The following is a 12,780-nucleotide window of genomic DNA, read 5'->3' on the forward strand; positions in this document are numbered from 1 at the left end:
TTAACCCGAATCATGGGGTGCCTGGGTGGCTCATTCAGTTGAGTGTCCTCTGGCTCAGGTCACGATCTCATGGTTCATGGATTCGAGCCCCAAATGGGGCTCTGTGCTGGCAGCATGCCTCTCTCTCCCTCTCTCTCTGCCCCTCCCCTGCCGCTTTCTGCCTCTCTCAGAATAAATAAATAAAATTAAAGAGAATAAAAGGTTTGGTTGATTAAAAAAAAAACCTGCATCCTGCTGTTAAATAGACCGTTGGATTCTGCAGGCTTCTAGTCCTACACTGGCTAAATGATTAATTCCTTCTAGAACTAGACAGGAGGACAAGCACATTTGAACTCACAGGATATCAGACCCCTTAGGATTCTTTGGCAGGAAAGGGTCTGTATCTGTTCAACTCAGTGCTCCCTGGGGAGTATTTAACATATAATGCAATGAAAAGCAGGACATCAAGTTGGGTGTGTGTGTGTGTGTGTGTGTGTGCACGCGCGCACACTTGAAGGCCTTTACTTTCCATCCCATACCTAGCTCATCTCCACCAATTACAGAAATTTCTACTCTGTTAATCAAACCACCAAGTTTGCTCTTCTCTGAATGCATCCCAAGCTTCCCTGCTTCTGTGCCTTTGCGCCTCATGCACCCTCCTTCTGGAAGGATTTCCCCCAACATTGCCTGTCCAATCCTTCTCATTCAATGCCAGGCAGAGACTTCTTTTTAAGATTCTCCATGGGAATGAATGCAAGTTGGTGCAGCCACTCTGGGAAACAGTATGGAGGTTCCTCAAAAAACTAAAAATAGAACAACCCTATGACCCAGCAATTGCACTACTAGGCATTTATCCAAGGGATACAGGTGTGCTGTTTTGAAGGGACACATACACCCCCATGTTTATAGCAGCACTATCGACAATAGCCAAATTATGGAAAGAGCCCAAATGTCCATTGATGGATGAATGGATAAAGAAGATGTAGTGTGTATATACACACACACACACACACACACACACACACACACACACACACACACACTGGAGTATTACTTGGCAATCAAAAAGAACGAAATCTTGCCATTTGCAACTATGTGGATGGAACTGGAGGGTATTATGCTAAGTGAAATTAGTCAGTCAGAGAAAGACAAAAATCATATGACTTCACTCATATGAGGACTTTAAGAGACAAAACAGATGAACAGAAGGGAAGCAAAAATAATATAAAAACAGGGACAAAACAGAAGAGACTCATAAATATGGAGAACAAACTGAGGGTTACTGGAGGGGTTGTGGGCGGGGGGAATGGGCTAAACGGGGAAGGGGCACTAAGGAATCTACTCCTGAAATCACTGTTGCACTATCTGCTAACCAATTTGGATGTAAATTAAAAAAATAATAAAATTTAAAATTAAAAAAAAGGAAGTTTTCTCCAATTTCCCCGACTAAAAGCTATTCATTTCTCTCCCAACTCCCCCTCTGACACCTCATGTCATTATAGAGGCTGCAATCACATTTTGATTTGAGTTATGTAATGACTCACTTTTGTTATCTCCCATGCTGGACTTTATGAAAAGATAAACTGAAGCATTTAAAAAATCCTGAGAATGTATGTGAGCAAAAATTGGTTCAAATCAGGCAGCACAAAACCGAAGTGGTTAGAAGCACTCTGCCAGTTAGAGCCAGGGGGAAATACTGCAGAAACAAAGAGAGGAAATTATTTGATCGACTACAGTTTAAAGGCTCATTGACTGCTTGAATTTGGTTCACCTTAAGTTTCAATTTCATAACTTTGAGGCATTTACGGGCTTAGATTTGGTTTGCTTAGGTGGGTCCACCATGGCATTGAAACCACCTAAGTCTCATGGCCTCCTTGTTTAATCAATTTAACAAATATAACTTCTGGGGAACGAGGCTAGGATGTTTGCACGGTTCGGATCCTCCCAGCACCTAGCACAGTATCTTACACACAACAGTTACTCGACAAACATTTGCTGAAGAAAGAAATACGTCCAAGTGTCTCTAAGTCCGGAAAATAGAATCATACGTTATTATAAAAATTTTCAACAAGAGTTTAACAGCAATAACCAGAGGCTAATCCTAAACCTAAACCTTAGGTGGATCTAGTTTTAAAAATATCTCACCATCATCCTGGTGTATATTGTTTTCCAAAAGATCAAAGAGGGACTGTCGTTTCCCTCCTGTACTGGCTTAATGAGCTCCGTAATAAACAGGTGATTGTTTAAGTTCTGCCACTGAGAAGCTGCATCATCTTGGATCAGATTGAGCCCCTTTGGGACTCAGTTTCCTGATTTGCCAAATTAAAGAATTGGATTAACTAACTTGTGCTGTCTCCGTCAGCTTGAAAACCCCAATGACTTTTTGTCATTTATTTTTTATTTAATTCTTTTTAATGTTTATTTATTTTTGAGAGAGAGGCAGAGAGACAGAGACAGAGACAGAGCGTAAGCAGGGGAGGGGCAGAAAGAGAGTGAGACGCAGAATCCCATGCAGGCTCCAGGCTCTGAGCTGTCAGCACAGAGCCCGACGCAGAGCTTGAACTCATGAACCACAAGACCATGACCTGAGCCGAAGTCAAACGCTCAACAGACTGAGCCACCAGGGGCCCTCCAATGGCTTTTTTTTAGAGCACTCCTTTTTTGCCTTGATTACAATAGGATGGGTAGAGAGAATTCAGTATTTCAGTATGAACGCAATACCCAGGGAGGATAAAGAGAAATAATCATGCTAATTCACCACGAGTTTCAGGCATTGACACAGGGCACCTGGGTGGCTCAGTCGGTTAAGCATCCAACTCTTGCTTTCGGCTCTGGTCATGATCTTAATGGTTCGTGGGTTTGAGCCCCGCGTAAGGCTCTGCACTGCCAGCTCAGAGCCTGCTTGAGATTCTTTCTCCCTCTCTCTCAGCCCCTCCCCTGCTCACACTCTCTCTCTCAAAAAATAAAAAAAATATATAAATATAAATAAATAAATAAGTAAATAAAATATATGAGAACAATATCAAGATTTTGAAGGTCAGAGAGCTTCTAGCTTGGTTGCCTATTGATTCGTTTTATGCCATTCCTCTTAAGAGACAGTTTTCGATGTATTAGGAGAATCCTTTCTTACATGGATCTCTTCATCATGGTATCTTTGAGAAAATCCAGAATGTAGTGAGAATGGTAATGCATGCAATAGGGCGTTGCCAAAGATTAGAACCAAAATTTAAGTGTTGATTCATTGTAATGGCGCTTTTCTTTTCTTCCTTCCTTCCTTCCTCCTAGTCTTTCTTTCTTTCTTTCTATCTTTCTTTCTTTTCTTCATTTCTTTCTTTCTTTTAAGGGGAGAAGCGCTTTATGGTTACTTTTGTTTTTTTTTATTAAGGAACCTAATCTGAATACCTCTTGCATACAACTGAACATTACTTAATATTCACTAGACACCTCTGCAAACAATGTGCAAGGCAGAGCCTTTGCTCTTTTGGAAATCAGAGAGAATTCAGGGAGGAGGGGGGAGATAGGATCTACATTATGTAAATAAGATGATCTCTAATGAAAACATTTTCCTTGAGGCATTTACCAGTGTACAAAGTTCCAATTCTGTGATGTAGCAATCAATTCCTTTCTAGCCCTGAAACCCTCTGGTATAACAACCTTGTAAAGACTGCTGGATTTGGGATTTAAGAATTCCTCCCTTTCCTCGACCCCACAGGACTGATTGCAAGCAGTATCCCTAAACCCCTTTCATAAGGATCCTGGACCTAATTCGGTAGGAGTCTAGACACAGCCAGACAGGGCACCTCCTTACTGTGCCCATTTACATTGCTATTTTTCTTATCAGAAAGAACAAGAGTGGGGTTTTTTTGCCTTCTTTCTCAACACAGTCCCTGCTGGTCAAATGTTGCTTATACGTGGACCTTGTCAAACTCTCTGGGGATTATCATTATTATCAGTCATGATGTTAATGGGCTGTCATCGTTTGCTGAAGTTGACTTATTCTAGATGCTTTGTTTACTCAGCTAACAAAAAGGCAGCTTGGAATTAAAAAAGGAAACGTGCCAAGCAATTAATCCATAACTTGGTTGGAAAGCTTTGGGGATTTTCTAACATTTCTTTTATTGAATTTTTGTTTAAGTGCAGTATCCTTTTTTCCTCTGAAATTTCATTCTGGACTTTTTTATTACATGCCATTTCTGCAGGAGGCACATTGAGCCATTGGGACCTTCTGGGTAAATACCACGTGTTTTAAAATATTTATCAATAATGAGGCTACTTGCTCACACATTCCCTGAAAATGCCAGGCTGTGAAGCCAATTCATTGCACAGGTTTCAAAAAGATACCAAAATGTTCATGCTCATAAACATTTTTGTTACAAGGCACTTTTCTTTTGGACAGCATACCGAAACCACAATGATCAAGGAAAAAAAGAAACACTCTGCAATTAGAAGGATGAAATATAGCTAAATCAGTAGACCCAGAATTAGCTGTACTATAAATATAAAAATTCTCTAAATATTAGCAGTTCAATAGACAATATGGATAGATATTAGTAGTCATTTATTAAGCACCTATCCTAGGTACACTTCTTAACTTTCTTTTTTTTTTGTTGTTTTTATGAAATTTATTGTCAAATTGGTTTCCATACAACACCCAGTGCTCATCCCAACAGGTGCCCTCCTCCATGCTCATCCCCCACCCTCCCCTCCCTCCCACCCCCCATAAACCCTCAGTTTGTTCTCAGTTTTTAGGAGTCTCTTATGTTTTGGCTCCCTCCCTCTCTAACCTTTTTTTTTTTCTTCCCCTCCCCCATGGTCTTCTGTTAAGTTTCTCAGGATCCACATAGGAGTGAAAACATATGGAATCCGTCCTTCTCTGTATGACTTATTTCACTTAACATAACACTCTCCAGTTCCATCCATGTTGCTACAAAAGGCCATATTTCATTGTTTCTCACTGCCACGTAGTATTCCATTGTGTATATAAACCACAATTTCTTTATCCATTCGTCAGTTGATGGACATTTAGGCTCTTTCCATAACTTAGCCATTGTTGAGAGTGCTGCTATAAACATTGGGGTACAAGTGCCTCTGTGCATCAGCACTCCTGTATCCCTTGGGTAAATTCCTAGCAGTGCTACTGCTGGGTCATAGAGTAGGTCTATTTTTAATTTTTTGAGGAACCATCACACTGTTTTCCAGAGCGGCTGCACCAGTTTGCATTCCCACCAACAGTGCAAGAAAATGCCAGCTCTATTTTTTGGTTTGGTTGATTGATTGCCAGAACAGAGGAATCTGTCCTTAACCAGCTGTACACACACACACAAAATCTCACTGCATGATTTTTCCCGAGACTATCACCTAGAACTCTTTGCTGTCCTAAGAGTGATATCAAAAGCTTGATTGTGTAAAATATTATTCATAGTATATTGCCTGAAGAATATAAATTATATCGATCTCTCTAGATAATCTACATTTGCCCTTAGTTCAAACCAAACCGTCAGAAAGCTGCATACTTGGATTGCATTGATTTGCATCCTAAAAGAGTTTTATTAAATTTTGCTTTGGCATGATGCCAAAGTTTGCTTTGACAGTACAAATAGAATCGTCAGTAAAACAATGGAATGAGAGGATAAGAGAACAAAATTCACTGTTGTATTTATGGCATTTATTGAGGTTGGTGTCAAAGATAGTATCTTACTATGTTGTGCTGTCTCCCCGTGTGGCTCTCAGTGATGCTATGCTTCCGGTCAACTGTCTTTTATTTTGTGCTTTTGTGATTGTTTATTTTTTAACCTTAGGAACACATGTCACTTTTTAAGGGATCATTTTCTTCTGAGTGTTAGGAGGTTCTGAGCGCCCAAAATGTGGCTCAATTCTCACAAATATATAAATAAGATGCACTATAAACACGTCGTGGATTTTGTGCACTAACTCCTCCCCTTAAATTTATTTCATTTGGTTTTCATATTCTCCCTTTGCCCTGATGTTCTCATTTATTTATCCATATTTTTATAAGTCACCTCATGTGTGTTTTTCTTAGCGTTCATACATCAATTTTAGGGGCAAGATGAACCATACATCAATCCATAACATTGGTCCTAAGCTAGGTCAGAAGCGGACTCAGGGAAAATTAGAACAGAGAAGAAAACAAAAGTCCAACAATTAGCATACAAAGTAACAAAATGAACCCTGAGGACCAACAGAGTGCCTCTTCGGTCTGAGGCTTAAACTAGGTGGAGTCTATGCCTCTGGCTACAATGTCAGCACCTCATTCAGAGGCTGCCAAGAACACTGGACTCCAAATACATGTCCAAGACCAACTAAAGAGGCAGGATGTGTAGGGGAGTGGCAGGGAAGCCTCCTCTCTGCCTGCGTTCATTTACCTAAATACTGATCTTGCATATGTCTTTGGCACGGCTAGTTGGCTGGTTCAGAGTAAATCGAACTGAAAGCCACCTCAAGTCCAAATTCTCACCCTTTCTACTGTAGCCCAGACCCTGAGCAGACATGACCAGTGCCCTGCCCACACGCCTTAGCCGGTCACCATTCTAATACAGCCGCACCACCGCGCTACGGGGCCCGTAGCTCTGCCAGAGGGCTTTCCCTCGGAGGCAAGCTGGCCTGGCCGGGAGTGCCGGAACTTGGAAACTTTTGCTTCTATAACACAAAAACATGCAAAAACATGTTTGGTGGTAATAGCTATCATTTTCTTCACAAATATTTTTCACATATATTTATATTTCAAATGGGATAGCTTTAACGTTTTTTATAAAAGTAGTGTAGGGGCGCCTGGGTGACTCAGTCGGTTAAGCGTCCGACTTCTGCTCAGGTCATGATCTCACGGTTTGTGAGCTCCAGCCCTGCATTGGGCTGTGCTGACAGCTCAGAGCCTGGAGCCTGCTTCGGATTCTGTGTCTCCCACTCTCTCTGCCCCTCCCCCACTCTCTCTCGCGCTCTCTCTCTCTCTCAAAAATAAATAAACATTAAAAAAAATTTTAAAAAGTAGTGTATGCTCATTACAACTAATTTCAGAAAATGACAAAAATTATAAAATATAATCTATCTCATAGACATTTACCACTTTTAGCCCATTGGTACTCATCATCCAACATGTTTCTCTTTGTAATACAAACTAACACTTCTTTGTGATTTACCTATTGAAATTTATTTTATTTTAAAAATCACTTTATTGAAAACTCACGTCTCCTAACAAAAATGAATTCTTACTTGCCTCAAAATTTAAAAATAGAACTGCCCTATGACCCAGGACTTGCACTACTAGGCATTTATCCAAAGGATACAGGTATGCTGTTTCGAAGGGGCACATGCACCCCAATGTTTATAGCAGTGCTATTGACAATAGCCAAAGTATGGAAAGAGCCCAAATGTCCATTGATGGATGAATGGATAAAGATGTGGTGTATACACACACACACACACACACACACACACACACACACACACACACAATGGAGTATTACTTGGCAATCAAAAAGAATGAAATCTTGTAATTTGCAACTATGTGGATGGATCTGGAGGGTATTATGCTAAGTGAAATTAGTCAGAGAAAGACAAAAATCATAGGGCTTCACTCATATGAGGACTTTAAGAGACAAAACAGATGAAAATAAAGGAAGGGAAACAAAAATAATATAAAAACAGGGAGGGGGACAAAACATAAGAGACTCTTAAATATGGAGAGCAAACAGAGGGTAGCTGGAGGAGGTGTGGGAGGGGGGATGGGCTAAATGGGTAAGGGGCACTAAGGAATCTACTCCTGAAATCATTGTTGTACTATATGCTAACTACCTTCGATGTAAATTTTTAAAAAATCAATCAATCAATAAAAATAATAATAAAAAAAGAATAAAAACACATTTGAAGAACTATTGCATGGAAATGATCAGACTAATAAATAATTTAAACATAAGTTTTTTTTAAAAAGAGCTTAATAAAATAAATTTATAATTTTAAAAACAAAAAAAAAACAAAAAAAAACAAAAAAATGAATTCTTACTATCTAAACAAACTACTTCATGGAGTATCTTTTTACTTTGTGGACACCTTCCCATATAATTAGAGATTGATCACTTAAGCATTACAATAGCCACATGGTATTCCATTATATGGATATATTTTAAGTCAATTCCTTATTGATAGTCATTTGAGTTTATATTTCCTGCAATTGAAATTATTCTCTTCATTTCATATATTTCATTACTTTCATAGGAAAAATTTTAGAATTAAAATCAGCAGATGAAAGGGTACCTTTGCCTGATTATCATTCAGAATGATGGCACAGTTTGCATCCCCAAAACAGAGCAGAAGATTGTTTATTATCTGACATCATCACCAATAATAGGGTTGATCTTTCCTTCATCTTGTACAATATGATATCTCAATATTTTATTTCATATTTCTTTTTTTTTTAATTTTTTTAACGTTTATTTATTTTTGAGACAGAGAGAGACAGAGTATGAACAGGGGAGGGGCAGAGAGAGAGGGAGACACAGAATGTGAAGCAGGCTCCAGGCTCTGAGCTGTCAGCACAGAGCCCGATGCGGGGCTTGAACTCACAGATAGTGAGATCATGACCTGAGCCGAAGTCGGACGCTCAACCGACTGAGCCACCCAGGAGCCCCATTATTTCATATTTCTTCATTAATTTGGAGGGTCTTAGTATAAATTTTTGTGTAAATTTCCTATGTACATCCCTTTCTCATTTTCTTATTGGAGTATTCATCTTTTGCTTATTGACTTGACAGACTTCATTTTGATTTAAAGATCCCTTTAACATGTATGCTTCAAATATATTCCTTACCCTGTCCATTTTGTTTATTGATATTTTTGATCATATAAGATTTTATTTCTTGTATTTTAGTTTTGTTTTGTTTGGTTCAACCATATGTGGTCTAACTTCTCAATCTCTTCTTTTTATTATCTCTATCCAGGGTATCAGGTGTATGAAGGCCTTTTTTACCTCAATATTACAAAAACATTGTCTTATATTTTATTCTGGTTATTTTATGGTTCCATTTTTTACTCTGAAAATCTTTAATCTAGCCAGAATTTAATTCAGGCAAAATATGTAAACTAGAAATTTAGACTTTTAAGATCACTGAGTTTTAATATGGCTAAGTTTTAGAAATTTTACCAGCTTAAATTGTTCAAATTTAACAATTTGACATTGTTCCAATGTCAATTACTGAAACTATTATTTCCCCATTGATTTGAAATACCGTCTTTATAAGAGTTTTTATATATAATCTAGTTTATATATATAATTTTATATATAATCTATATATTCTATATATAGTTTATATATATTTTATATGTATAGTTTATATATATATATAGCTTATATACATATATATATAAAATTTTATATATAATCTGTTTCTGGACTACTTATTATGGTTTATGAAATGTAGATTTTAATGGCTTTATTCCTGACTCCATTTTCAATTCATCTTAAAATTATTCATTACTCTTAAATTATTAGATTGATTTTTTTTTTAATTTTTTTTTTTAACGTTTATTTATTTTTGAGACAGAGAGAGACAGAGCATGAACAGGGGAGGAGCAGAGAGAGAGGGAGACACAGAATCTGAAACAGGCTCCAGGCTCTGAGCTGTCAGCACAGAGCCCGACGCGGGGCTCGAACCCACAGACCGCGAGATCATGACCTGAGCCGAAGTCGGACGCTTAACCGACCAAGCCACCCAGGCGCCCCTAGATTGATTGTTTTTAAAGAATGCTGGGCAACCTGAAGAATTCTTGCTTCGTATCTGTTACATGCATTTCTTTTGATTCAAACAAGTCCAGGACCATGTCCTGTGAGTTTTTCTGAGGCCAATATGAGGTATCCCCTATCAAATTCTAGTAAAGGCATCAAATCGCAATGTGGTTTTTTTTAATGTTTACTTATTTATTTTCAGGGGGAGAGGGAGAGTGGGGGGGGGGCGGTGGAGATTGAGAGATGAGAGAGAGAGAGAGAAAGAGAGAGAAAGAGAGAGAGAGAGAGAGAGAGAGAGAGAGAGAGAGAGAGAGAGAATCCCAAGTAGGCTCCATGCTCAGTGCAGAGCCCCGCACGGGGCTTGATCTCATGACCCTGAGATCACAACCTGAGCCGATATGGAAAGTTGGATGCTTAACTGACTGAGCCATCTACACACCCTGAAGTACAGTGTTTTTGATCAAATATCGGAGTCATTATTTTCCAAACCTTTCCTTGTTTGCTTTATAACTGTTTCTTATATCCTACCTTTTCTTTTAAGGGTTTTTCTTTCCCTCATTTTTCCTATTCCTCTGTCTGAGCCTAAACCCACCACCAGTATCTCCTGTGCAACTGCACTCTTGTTACTTCCTTCTTTTCCTATACGGTTCCCACTCCACCACTCCTCTTCATAACCCAATCACAGCCCCTGATGAAAGAGACATTTAGGGAAGATGTAGATTCCCTTCACATATATCAGAAGTGCACAGAACCATACTTCTGCTCTCCCATTTTACAAACGAGAACTCTGAGTTCCAGGTGTAACAAAAGTCCACTCGCTCTCCCCTAATAGGTACCAGAAGCCAGGTCTCCATGCTCTCAGACCAGGACTCTGAGTCCCATTCTTTACTGTCCTTCCAGTAAGAGGTAGGATGGTTCCTGGAATCACCTTCATCTCTGGAAACGAAGCCCTTCATAAGCAAGAACAGGATGTCTCTTTATTTTGGACCTTGAAGGCCAATGAGCACCTGCAGTCAACATATCACTGTATTCAAGAAGCTAGGATACCTCCATTAGAGTCCTTTTACCCAGTTAACTTAGTGACTGTCCCTTATGCATGGAAGAAATAGCAGGGCTTGCCCTTAACTAGAGTTAGGCACAGACACGTATGTAACTGCAGGATATTGTTACAATAACATTAGCTGACAGTTGTAGAACATATTATGTGTCAGGTGCATTCTGCGCATTATCTCATTTAATTCTCCCGATAGCCCCGTATAGCAGGGTCTCATTATCTTCGTTTCACGAGAAGGAAGGGCTAGCTCAAGGCAGTATAGAAACCTGCCCAAGATTGCATGAGGAGGGAACAGCGGAGCTGCTGGCTTTTGGTTGTAGCCAGTAGGACTCCCTACCCCACCTCAGAGATGTGGCAGGAGAGTCAAACCTCCAATCTAGCATCAGCCTGTCTGAATTCAAATCTCCACTTTACCACTTACTTTACTATGTAAACATTGGTGGGCATCTTAATCATGCTAAACCCCAGTTTCTCCATCTGTAAAAGGGGATAATAAATACCTCTCCCTTTTATGATTGTCATGAGAATTAAGTGAGATAAGCAAGCAAAACCCTTAATGCCTGCTAAGCAGTGGAAAACGCAGGCCGTATAGGAGAGTGTTTCTGACCCCTGGGAGGCTAACAGCTCAAGAGCATCAAGAAACATGCCTACACGCCACTGGTTTTCAAACCTATTAGTCGGTGGGACTAGTTTTCCCGTGTAGCAAACACCAGACTCCACTGAAAAGGAACTGCCATGGAAGCCACACTCTCACTTGCACAGCCAGGAGGATAAAGTGTCAGGGATTTAGCAGAGCTGTGAGATCCACGGGCAGTTTTGTTGGCTGGGATGGCAGATGGGGCATCTTGAGCAAGCACTCGGGTGAACCCACCCCGAGCACAGGGAAAAATCGTCATGCCCTGAGCAAAAATTATTTTTTCTGACTTAGAGTCTCTGCAGAGTGAAGAAAGAAGAAGAAGAAAAAGAAGGAGGAGGAGGAAGAGGAGGAGGAGGAGGAAGAGGAGGAGGAGGAGGAGGAGGAGGAGGAGGAGGAGGAGGAGGAGGAGAAGAAGAAGACGTGATAAGCCGAATCTCCTTGAGGAGGCCTCTGAGCCCTCCTGGCTCTAAAAAGAACTCAGAAGGAGTCTTTAGGCCAATCGCTACAATTTTCTGATCTGTCTGTTGCTGATTGCTCAGGTAGTTTGAATTTGCATCATTAACGCTGCCCGAGATACATTGTCATCTTAGAATGCAGAGAGAAGAAATCATACACGTGCATTCTAACAATACAATCATAGAAGCAATTTATTTTGAACATTACTTTGGAGTGAGGCCTTTATGCAACCAGAGATTTAATAAATACATGGATATGAGACTGCATTTTTCACTTAGGTTCATCAAACACAGAGAGATTTCCCATTATGGAGAGAGAGAGTTTGGAATCAGGCTGAGGTTTTCCTTGCAGAGATTAAAAAGACAGATGGCAAGGTGCTGTGCTCGGGGAAAAGGCTTTTATAATCAAAGAATTAGAATTTATTCCTCAATCTGGCATTTAGGCTCAGCCTCTATGCACAGGGTCAACTCATATGCTACCAAAAGATTCCATTATTTCAATTTCCTATGGACTATCAAGCCAACGTTACCAATTCTGTCAGAATCAGGATAGACACACTCCAGGAAATTAAAATACCTATTTCAATGGTGTCTAATTCCACTTTGTAGATGTATGCATGTGGGCATATAACAGTCAATAGATGGTCCTTCCACCGCAGTGATGATAGCTCCTGTTGATTTTGCCTTTGAGCTTTGTATACTTTACTACATTGAACCATACTGACGGCCCTATGGGGTTTGTCATCCGGAGGCCGGCTGGTCACTTGTCTATTTGTGCCACTCGATTTTAGCCCTCAGGCAATCTGGACACAAAACCAGCTCTTTCACTGGTTTCCACAAAACACCCAATCACATCAAGTATTCTATAGTTTCATTTTTGTACTTATTCAAGAATCACAGGATTGTGGCAAGGAATCTC

The sequence above is a fragment of the Panthera onca genome, chromosome D3, assembly GCF_046562875.1.
Source record: "Panthera onca isolate mPanOnc1 chromosome D3, mPanOnc1 haplotype 2, whole genome shotgun sequence".
Taxonomy (NCBI): Eukaryota; Metazoa; Chordata; class Mammalia; order Carnivora; family Felidae; genus Panthera; species Panthera onca.